This window comes from Lactuca virosa, chromosome 8 (genome assembly GCF_052849685.1).
Source record: "Lactuca virosa cultivar CGN04683 chromosome 8, Lactuca_virosa_CGN04683_v6, whole genome shotgun sequence".
Lineage (NCBI taxonomy): Eukaryota > Viridiplantae > Streptophyta > Magnoliopsida > Asterales > Asteraceae > Lactuca > Lactuca virosa.
The window spans coordinates 296637809-296649937 of record NC_136433.1 but is presented as its reverse complement, the minus strand read 5'-3'; the positions used below and the strand labels follow the sequence as shown (position 1 = coordinate 296649937).

At 30.2% G+C, this 12129-nt stretch overlaps 1 long non-coding RNA gene across 5 annotated transcripts; it reads left to right on the top strand.

The window, feature by feature from the left end:
- The first annotated feature begins 3873 nt into the window (after nucleotides 1–3873).
- On the top strand, nucleotides 3874–10329 carry LOC145132725 (uncharacterized). 5 transcript variants are annotated; one of them, XR_013718215.1, is made up of 7 exons: nucleotides 3874–4880; nucleotides 4954–5003; nucleotides 5094–5180; nucleotides 5266–5466; nucleotides 6072–6126; nucleotides 6407–6483; nucleotides 9621–10329. It is a non-coding gene; the product is annotated as an uncharacterized LOC145132725 (long non-coding RNA). The 5 variants fall into 5 exon arrangements; XR_013718216.1 differs by lacking the exon at nucleotides 9621–10329 and adding an exon at nucleotides 7173–7539; XR_013718214.1 differs by lacking the exon at nucleotides 6072–6126 and having other exon boundaries at nucleotides 3877–4607; nucleotides 4818–4880; nucleotides 9621–10327.
- The last annotated feature ends 1800 nt before the right edge of the window (nucleotides 10330–12129 follow it).

The window sequence follows — 12129 nt, the reverse complement described above, 5'->3', positions numbered from 1 at the left end:
AATAATTAATCTTATTTAATCTTGAAAAATCATTTGTAAGCTGATTTATATCATCATTGTCATTTATGAATTGTTGAGTAAGATTGTCTAAATTTAATTCACTTTCATTATTACTTTCATCAGATTCGTCAAAAGAGTCATTATTTGTTCTTAACATATTTATAGATACATTTTTTGAAATACGAAAATTAGTAAGTCTTTTTTCTAATTCATCAATTAAATCTTTATTTCCAAGATTAAAATTTCCATTTATTTGATGAGGAATAAAGCTGACATTACTAGAACTTGCTATATTATTATAAAAATTTTTTGTTTTAATTTTATTTTCTTTTGATAATTGTAAATTTATAGTATTTTCTTCAATCCTATTTAGTTGATCTGAAATAGTTAAAAGAGTTTCATTTGAGTAATTATTTTGATAAATAATGTTTTGAAAACATTTTTCATTTGTTATCTGACTCGGAACTTTAACTAAAGGAGTTGCAATAAAATTATTATCAATAATGATTTCCTTTTTTGGCGGATACTCAGAAATAATTTCTTGATTAGTAATAACATCCTTGTATGTTTTTGAAGAAACAGGAAAAATAGTTTGCATTTTAAAAGGATAATCTATATTATGTTTAGGAGCATAAATTAATTCGAACCATTGAAAAAACGGAGAGTGAATTTGATTTGATAAAACATAATCTTCCCAAAGTCCAAAATGTAAAAATCTTATATAATATGAAAAGTTTTCTTCATGCCAAATTCTTTTTATATTATTATAATCTTTATAATATTCTTCTTCTTTTAAATAATCAAAATTAACATATGATGGTATTTTAGAAATATCTATATTAATATTCATTTTAACAAGTTGATTGATTTAATCTAAAAGATATATTTTTAATAATACTAAGTTGAGCACTAATAACAATAGTTTTATTTTTAATCATTTTTGATAAGCAATATATTATTTCCTTTTGAATATTATAATTATATGTGTCCTTTTCAGTATTAATTAATTTAATTTCTTCGTCTTTTTTAAGTTGTTTAATTCTATTTATTTCTTTAGAAATGCTTGCAATAATTTTCCATCTGGTCTTTAATAAATTATTCCAAAATTTATTATTATTACTACAACTAATCTGTCTTTTAGAACTCATTAACACGTATATTTAGATAAATTTCTTAAATAATTATCAAGATGTATATTAAAGGTTTTTAATACTGCTTTTATGTTATTAATTTCTTGTTCTAATTCCAATAGTTCTTTATCATTATTTATATTTTTTAATTCTAATATCTTTTCTTGCAAGAGTTTTTTAAATATTTTTATTGAATTTCTTAATCTCTTAATAGCAGTAACTCTATTTCTATTTAAAGAATTGCAATTTATTTGAACTTTATTAGTCATAATTGTTGTCTATAATTTTGAAGTTCATTAATAAAATCAGATTTAGTAGGACTTGGTAAACTTGTATCACTAGTTTGGTCTTCTTGATAAAGAGGTTTAGGAATAGGACTAGAATAGTCAACAGTTTTTAAATTTAAAGACTTTGATTTTGAAAGCGAAAATTTAGAAGTACCAATTTCAGGAATAGAACTAGTAGAAAATCTAGATGAAGAAAAATTTGTAGAAGAAAAGTTTATATCAACTGAGCCATCATTATGCTCAATTATATTTGAAATTTGTTTTGAAGAATCTAAAGATTTTGGTTCAATGACATTTTGTAAATTCCAATTACATGATTGAGTAATTTCTGACCATTTAAGTCGTTTAGGCATATGAACTTTTGTATGATTAGTATTTGCTTCGTAAATAATTGTTTCATTTCTTGGATTTGACAAACGGGTCTTTGGTTCTAAGGTAGTTGTCATGGTTTTATAACAAACACGATAAATAATTGCTAAAGGTTTAGAGTTATTTTTAAATTCTAAATTCTTTGTTTCAACAGTTAAAACCAAAGTGTCTAAAATATTTTTGTCAAATAATCCTACGGAAAAATTCGGATAACAATTAAAATAAATTGGTCCATTTGCGATATTTGTTTCTGCCATAGCTAAAATAGAATTTTGAAAATCTGTATGTCTTTTATCTCTTAATATTAAGAGAACAGGAGCATCAACACCAATTCTAAAAAGAGGTTTGATAGCAATTTGAACAAGACCTAAATGAAGAAATTTATATTTTTGTCTATGTTCGAAAATAGATCTTGATGATAACAAATTTATATTTTGTTGGTTTTGACCAATGGATAGGGTTTGTTCAGTCATTTTAATTGAGTAACTTTGAAAATAATCAAAAGTCCCTATTCTATAAATTGTGTTTATATTTGTTTTAGGTATAGTCCAATCATTTAAATTTTGTTCTATATTATCAATAGTTTCTTCAATAGAGTTTATATGATTATCATCATAATCTTGTTCTTTATTCATAATATTTTTACCAGTATCATATTTTTTAGATAATATGCGTGAAAATCTACTCATATTTGATTAATTTTTAGTTTAAAGATTTTATAAGAAAACTTACTTGTTTTATCTAGGATGAACAGAGAGGGCATCGGCCCAACGATGATTGTGGTCCGGCTCCGTGACTTACCATACTTGCACGTCTTACGCTAATCCAACCAATCACTGGTCTGGTCTCTGTATCATTCTTAACAAAACTCATAATTTTCTTAAAATTCTTCAAACAAAAATTAACCAAATAACAAACAGAGTTATCATACATACTAATCTCTGGTCTAAAACGTAGCTCTGATACCATTTGCTAACTAGTAGTTTCAGATATTTTTTGATGATAAAAATCATACATTATTTTATAAAACTGTTTTCTATCTTTGCTTCTAAACTCATGATTATGGATTAGAACTTGTAAAGCTTTTAATTGATTACAATAATAATGACGATTAGCTTGTATCTTTGAATCAGACATAATATTTCAAGCATGAATTTGATTATTATTAAATGCAAGTATTATTTTAACAAAAATTTCAAATCTTGTAGAATTAATAGTTAGAATAACTCGAAAAGAGACTGTCATAGCGATAACAGAGTTAAGACAATAATTGAATAAAATTCTTTATATATTACCTTCTTTTAAATTACAATCAGAGCATCCGTCTGGAGCAAGTATGATTTGAAAATCTAAAGATTTTGAACATCTAGAAGTAGATAGGAGAACTCTTTTCTTAGACATGAACTAAACATTTGACAGAAGTTTTATAAGAGAGATTTTTAGAGAACTTTGAGATAGATTTCATTAAAACATGTCCCTTCAATATATAGGAGTTTTGGAGTCTTGAAACATCTTGAGACGGGAAACCGAAGGATTACCGGATCATCTTGAGAATTATTGAATCAACTTGCATTTGTCAGAGTGTAGATGTGGCAGACAAAACTTTAAAGCTTTTGACAAATTGGCATCATATTTTGTCATTTTTTGATAATGGAAATCTTCTTTGGCGATAATGGAGCATCTTCTTTCATCTTTATAAAAGTTGTTTGTTTTCATGCAATAATTTAGCATCATCTCACTGCAGAAGACATGATAATATTTTTGATAATTGATGTACTCACACAGTGTATAATTGATAATAGTTGAACACACACAGTGTATAATTGATAATAGTTGAACAATTTGATAACACACGTACTTTATATATATATATAAGTTGTGGACCTTTAGGAATAGTAAAGTTTCTAAGGGCTGGCAGAAATGGTCCTCTGTTTATATGTATATGTTCAAAAACGTTTTTTTTCTGCTTTTGGTGGGTTTTTTTTTTTTTTTTTTTTTTTTTTTTTTTGTCATTGTTTATATTCTTACTAGACACGTGTTAGCAATCTACCTTGTCTTTGTCTTTATCTGGCTCAGCTTCTCGATTACACCACTATTCTTTACTTTTCCTTTCGTTTCGTATATGCCCACCGCTCCAATTTGGTCATCGCAACCACTTCTTTGATCGTTACCGGAACCCCGTTTTGGAAATCACGGCGGGCGTGGCAACAGCTAGACCAACGGAGACGCTACGGCTGGCGAACGGTCGGGAAGGTTTTTCGAACGCCGCAGTGGAAATCAACGAGGGTAGGGCGGCGATTGTTACCTGCGATGGTAGGAGCAGCGGCGGCGGCAGATGGAGGTCGGCGGCGGCAGCAGCAGCAACTACAGCAGTGGCGACATTTTTCGGTGGTGGTGCGTAAGGGGCTGCTCCGGTGGCCTTCTGCTGCTTTTGTTTCTGGTTGAATTCGTCGGGAAATCGAGTGGGGGAAAAGGAGGGACTCGGTGGCGGTCGGAATTAGATAACGGATCTTTCTAAAACTTGATCCTTCAGCCATCGATTCTAGATCACCATGACCACCAGGAGGAGCAGTCGCCGTCGTACCTTTCTCTGCCTCCAATGTCGGAATTCGACTTCTTTCGTGATGACGATGAAGATGGCTCCATCAGCCATACCCGTCGGTTTTGCGCTTCAACAAAAATAGCATTTTCTCAGCATTTCAGAAACAGGGTATATGGTCGACTGGAAAGAGTCCCCGGAGGCCGCTCATGTGCTTCGTGTCAGTCTACAACACCTCCCTCCACCCAACACAGTATAGTGACGAAGTGGTAAAAATATGAGGTAAAGAGTTGCGTCTCTATTCATGCTTCCAGGTAATCCGTATTGAGTATTTAGTGATTTTGATTTTGATTTAAGATTTCACCCAAAACCTAAATTGAAATGAAGACTCAATAGCTTAATATAACATGTTTGATTTACAATTCCGGAAATCTGTAGGTCTTACGTGTTTCATTTTACACATAAGAAATATTGATTTTGTCATTTTTTCAGATATACAAACCTGTTTATGTTGATATTTGAGACACCCACTACCCGATGAAATGCTTCACCCAGGTTTCTAAATTTTCATTCTCAACCATCTTTTCAAGCCGAACTAACTAATTTGTTGGTGGCAATGGTGGTGCAGGTAGAGGTTCATCAATGAAAGAAAGCTAATTGAGTGATGTTCTTGATAAGGTACTGCAAATACAATATCTACTTTCATAAATACAATTCCTTTTTCCACTCTTCATATTCTGATAAATTTGTTGTTGTTGTTGTTTACAGAAATGCAAATAGAAGTCCAAAGATAGTAACTACTATGAGTTCTTTCATTATACAAGATCAGTGAAACCTACAATCCTTCATTTTCAGGTTACTATATATGATATATCATTACCTTTTGTTTCTATTAGACTGATATTACCAAAATAGCCCTAAGATTTTCTATGGTAAACAGCTAAGGAATCTGGTATGGGCTACCTCAAAGCATGATGTGTATCTCATGTCAAACTTTTCAATCATGCATTGGTCATCATTATCACAAAGATTGACTGAGATTCTTAACTTTTATGGACACGTGGCAGCTACTAGTGTTTTTGTCAACAAGATGAGGGACAAAATAAACAACTCACAGATGCTTCCCTAAAATTCATTACTGGTATTATTATCATCATTATTATTATATACCACAGGGACCATTTTTGCAATTTTGTCTATATCTCCTTAAAATTTAGATCAAAGGGACTTTATAAAATATTTGAAGATACTACTACACAGGAGGTAAGTGTTGTTTGATAGAAAAACAGACCCATCTATAGGTGTTTGACCAACTATCATGTATAATTAAAAAAAGACTCATCCATAAGTGTTTGACCAATTATCATGTATTATTTAATGTTACTTCTACTCTTACGAATTATCATCTTATAAAATAAATTTGTTTCACATTCTGATGTTGTATGCTTCAGCATTGTTTACTGTTGCAAAGAATGTAAATCTCACACTCATTGACACAATTTACAACCTATCACCTTTTTTAATCTTATGTTTTGATGTTGCAAATTATTTTAATTTAAATCATTTTTTATCCATTTTTTTTATGGGAATACTATCATGAACAGTGGATTCCTGATGTGGTGTTAAGCGGTAAAGGGCTTCGTATACTTACTATAATGAATGTTGATATAATGTTCAAATACAAAATTTGCGGGATGTTTATAATTTTGTTTTATTTTTTTCCATTTTTTCATAATTTTGCCTTAGGAGTTTACTAAAAGTGTAATGTGGCCTGGATTTCGATTGAAGATTTCAAGCAATGGTAAAAAGAAGTACTTTTTCAGTGCTATGCTTTTTGCTTCAAATTTCTCCATTTTTTGACTTTTTCTCTCGCTACCAATTTGGAAAACATTTAGGTCAGAGTTCCTTTTCCGTATATTTCAAATTTGCTATTCAATACAAGAATTAGCAATATACTTTATAATTTATTTGTTTATTGTAGCATTACTTGTGTTTAAGCAGACTTTTAATTTTATTGGTAATATATTATGTATATTTAATATTTCAGGAAAAAAAATTCCTAATCATTTGCTTTGAATCAGGGTAACCCGACGGTGGATCTCAAGGCTACTTGCCCTAGGTCTTTATGCAATGTTGCTCATGCCCAATTTCTTCCCAGGTGTGTTTTTTTGTTAACCTTTTCTCTTTGATAGATTTTCCATATAATAAATTCACATATTAATCGTGTTTTGGAAGTAAAATTTGATTATTATACTTTTCTTTACAGTTTTACATCAGTATTCCTTTTCTAATTTATCTTTCTTTTATTTACTCTAAGCATATATTCTTTATATATGCAACAAAAAAGAAAAAAAAAAAAAAAAAAAACAAACCTCAGGCTCTAACTATACTTGCCGAAAAACATAGCTAGCCCAAAGCCAGTTTTTGGATTTGCGCAAAAAATAAAGACTCAGTCTCGATCTTTTTACCCTAATCATATATTATTTATTGGTAGAGAATGGATCAAAAATAAGAGATATCATTGTCGCATGATGGCATAATGATTGATATGTTGATGCCGATTTTGTCAAAAACCGTACAAAATTCTCTTTCGAATCAATAAAAAAAAAAAAAGATGTTGAACGCATTTATTATCCCTGGTAATTTGTTACAAAAAATATTTGTTATAATTCATATATTTACTAAAAAATTATGTATACAATAAATGAAGTACAATGGCCATAAAAGTACATTGCTATAAAGTCCACTTACAGCAGCAATGCAAATTCATTCTCCAATGGTTCATTTTTATGCTGTAGATTCTGTTTCTTTTCGATCTAACGGGGGATTGTAATTTCATTCGTGTAGGAAAATTTCAAATAGTTGAATCTATTGATATGAAGAAACTAATCTGATGTTTAAGTTCATTTTGTGTATAAAGTGTTGCTAATATGACACAGCTCAAATATTTTTGTGTGAATCTCATCTTGATATCTAATTTAATTAATAAAACCAGTACTCACAATCTTATATGTAGCATGGGGTAAGAGTTTTTTTACTATTTGAGTCGAGTTAACTATTTACGTTTATTGTCTGGCTTTGTCACCGGAGAGAAAAAAACTTGACCTTTACATGAAGAACATTATTAAAGATGGCAGGAAAGCATGGGCGGTTAAAAGCAACATACATTTATTTGTACATTGAAAATCTATTTTATAACATTGTCTTTCTATTATATGATCATTCAGACTTTGGTTTACTTTGAGAAATTAAATATCCTCCTACTTTTGTTTCTACAAATCCCCCTACCCAATTAAATGATGACATATGTCATATTAGTTTACTAAAGTATCATAAAATTTCATTAATATTACACATGTCACTATTTAATTTGGTAGGAGGATTTGTAGGAACAAAAAGTAGGAGGATATTTAATTTCCCGTTTACTTTTTAAGCAATGGATACTAGGTAGATGCGGTTTTGGTAATATGCTAAATTTATTTTGGTCTCCTATCTATTAAACATGGCAACTTACATGCTACTCTGCAAAACAATCCAAAACAAGTACAAAATCCTCAACAAACTCCTTCAAGCACGACCGATAACATTAGTGGCGAATCCAACCCTGCGAAGCGGGTTTTCTTATCTAGTTAATATTAATGTTAATATTAATATTAAAAATAATATATTTTATTATTATAATTAGAATTATTATAATAATAATTATACTTTTATAATAATAATAATAATAATAATAATAATAAATAAATAAATAAATAAAAGACAACAAAAGACAAAAAAAACAAAAAAAAACAAAATATATCAAATCAAAATGGGCTTCAAAAACACTAAATGACAAAAAAGATGATGCATGGAGGAATTCTCCCAAAATTATTTTCCACAGACAAAAAACATACAGATTAATGAAACATTAATTACCATTAACTTTATACAATAAAATGACAGTTTTGTCTTTACTTTACATTTAATGTTCCATTAAATGCTTAGTTGGTTAAGTAATAATGATGAAGTATTTTGATAAAAATGTTATTTATTTTTAGAAGTGGACTATTATTTTGGGACAAACCAAAAAGGAAAGATGGACTATAATTTTGGGACGGAGGGAGTATAATAAATATTTGAAAAAAATACATCAATAACAAAAATAAATAAAAATGTCATCATAAAAACAAGGGAGAATTTCATATATGCCCCTCTTAAACCTCAAAATATTATATTTGTTCAGCTTAATTTCTCAATATCATATTTACCCTTCATAAAACTTCAAAATATCATATTTGTCCAAATCATTTTTTATAATGTTTTTAATGTTTTATAATCATTTTTTATACCTTAGAATTATTATAATAATTAAAAAAATTTAACCATATTATCCTTACGTCTATGATAATGGAATGTGAACTTCTAAATTGTTGGAATGTTGTCCTCTTGACAAACAAAAAGATTCATCTTCATAAAAGATTGAATATAATATGTTATATATCAATATATTTTTTTATTTGGTAATAGTTTTGGTAAGTTTTTTTTCTTTTAGTTTATTATTTATTTTTACGAGCAAAATTACATTTGGTTTATCTGGTAAACCGAACAGAATAAACTGTAACTGAATAAACCGAAACTAATTAAACCGAACCTTATTTGGTCTGGTTATGGTTATATTTACAATCTAAATAAAACTGATAAAACCAAACCGATCTAACCAAAAACCGAACCGAATAGCCACAGACACAGAGCAAGATTTATCAATATAGACAACATATTAGAGATATTTATCCATCCTGTACCTCATCAAAAGATAAGGAAAAAGCCACTTCCTCAAACTCTTTAATGAATTTTGATGACATAGATTAATTGTGGGTCCCATCCAGAGACAAAAAATACAAGAACAAATGGATAAGTCATGTTGACTTAAGAGAGTATATACTATACACAAACTACAAGGATAAAGTCTATACCTGACATGTATATGGCTTAACATTAAAGAGGTGAATACACTTTGCATGTGTGTGTTATGCATGCATGAAAAACCTCTTGACATAAAGATGATAGAAGTTTAAAGAACTGAAGGAAGGATAAGTCTTTGATGTATGTATCTAGTAGTATAAATAAAGGCCTCATGTTAAAGAAAAGGGTGTTGTTTGTGATCCTTGTTTTTTCTATGGTGTTTCTTTGTAAATCCACTTGATAGTTTCATTTTATTTACTTCTTTTTATAGTTTGTTTTAGCATATTTCATCTCATTTTAGTTATTCCTCATGCATATTTTCCTATTTTTGCTCTTTTATATATTTATCAGGGTTTCTAGTCTTTTGAGTTCAATTGCGGATTTATTAAAGACGATTCAATGCATAGCCATTATGAGAGTACGTGACCTCAAAACATGAAGCTTGCGGTGCATTTCCAAATTACTTAATGAAAATAATTAGGCTTGGTTTCAAGAACATGATGCAAACAAATGGGCTAGTGATCTAAGAAGAGATTTGATGATTTTGGCTTGGGTAGATTAAAGGAAGATATGGAGCAAAAATCATAAGAGCTCATGGATGAAATGGGCCTAGAATATATTCAAGTGGTTTGGAGAAATAATCATAAGAGCTCATGGATGAATTAGACTTTTGAACGAAGCATTTCATCATCTCAACCTCACTCATGTGGTCTGTTTGAATCTACAAAACGGTCTATATGAGCTTGCAAGGGCAGATTTGAAATCTCAGTTATGGATGCTATATGGGGAAAATTGGTGAGCTTCTTTTGCTCACTTTTTAGATCCAAAAATTAGAGGCTTTTCTCTACATCTTGAGAGCTCTTGGAGGAGGAGGAGAACTTGAAGAACACATCATTTTCATCTTATTTTCATTTGGATAAAGTTTGGTAACTCTAAACTATTTTACTTTTCATTAATTTTAGCCATGTTAGGCTAAGTTTATCTTTGTTTGATGTTGGTTTAACCCATGGATGACTAGTTATTTTGAAGATTGCTTATGAACTTGTGGTTTAAGTTTATGGAAATATTTTCTAGTTAAAAATCTTTTAATGTCTGTTTGTCTTTAATCGTGAGTTTAGATGAATGAATGTTTGATATATTGGCTAATTTATTGGTTATGTAATGGAAACTCAAATTAGTAAGCAACAAATGGTTTATGTGTTTGTTTTCATTTCACTTAATCCATGAAAGTTCTTCATCCATAATGGTAATGTAAGCATTTGATTACATTTTGGACTTGGTGACTCTTAAAACTTAATGCTAACCGATTTTCAAAAAATCACATGCTTCATTAAATTTGTGAATTTGATTAAGGAAATGTATTAAGAGCTTCTGTTGAACATTTAAGTAACCTTCTCCGAAGTTAAAAATATTAGTCGCTGTCCAAAGTTGAGAGATCATAAGTCTTGGTGTGTTCCGAAGAAAAAATCATCAAACGATTGTTTTGTTATCAGAACAAGTTGACTTATATTTTGTCTGTTTGTGTTAGGAGTTAATGTCTGCTAAGTTGTAATGATTATTGGTTAATGACTAGATCACTTAGTCATATCTGTATCTTTAAGTTGTACTTTATTATATCTCATGTCATCACATTGTGTCTATAAAAGGGGAATCGGTTTGTGGTTCTCCCTACACCTTTCATGCAAATCTTGGTGAATACATCTTAATATATTGAAGATTGTTCTTTCTACAACATGTTTATTTATTTACGCTTCTGGTCTTTCATTATTGTTTTACATCTGAGTTGTTAAGTTAGTTCTTCCGCACTTACTTATAGTCATTTAACTTAAAGCATTTTCCTGCTTTCGTCATTTTGTAGCAGAGCCTAGATTGGTAGTCTACTATCAACTCTCACCAGATTATCATTGTAAGGAACCTTGGCGAGTTACATTTCTGGGAAGCCCAAAATTATTCTTTATATACCATCGTCACTCAAAATCTTATTCAAAATGGATAATTTACAACCGATATATGTTGTCAATGTCTCAAACGGTTTGGGTTGTTCCACAAGAGCACCCATATTGATTGTTAATGAATACGAGCAATGGAAAACTATAATGAGTAATTATCTGAAAAGAAAAGGAAAGGATGTTTAGCGTTCTGTTGTTGAAGGTCCTTATGTGGTTCCAACACTTCCTCTTGATGACCTTCCTGCTGCCCTCTTGGGTAGTGGTGTTGGGCTCAACCAAGACGAGAACCACGACCTCAAACACTAGAAGATCTCGCCAAACTAGAAAACGATGAAATAGCTGTTATTGAACTTGTTTGTGGTATACCATGAGATCTTTTTGACCACATCAAGTTGTGTAAGTCTGGTCATGAAGTCTGGACAACTCTTTAGTCTCTGTTTGAAGGAACTAAAAATGTCAAAGATAAAAAGCTCACTTCTGCTCTGAATGACTTCAACAACTTTCATATCCTTCCTGGAAAAAGTGTTAGGTCTGATGCTACTCATTTTTCTCTTAGTCTCAACCAAATCACCAGTTCTAAAACCATCAAAACAAATCGTGAAATAAATTTGAAATTTCTATATGGTCTTGGTGATGGTTGGGTAACTGTTAAATGATCTAACAAGGAAATGGAAATCTCAAAAAGATGAATCTCATTGAACTCTGATGAGAACTTCAAGCTCGGGAGTCAACAGTCATGCAACAACATCAGAAGAATGGAGGACACATCGATCTAGCCATCCAGAGTCCTTTTGGATTTAAACTTAATGAACCATACCCTTCTGAAGAAGACTTCCAGAAATAATATGCTCTCCTGGTTCACAAATACAACTAAAGATTCCCACACCAATACCCTCCAAAAACACCACTCT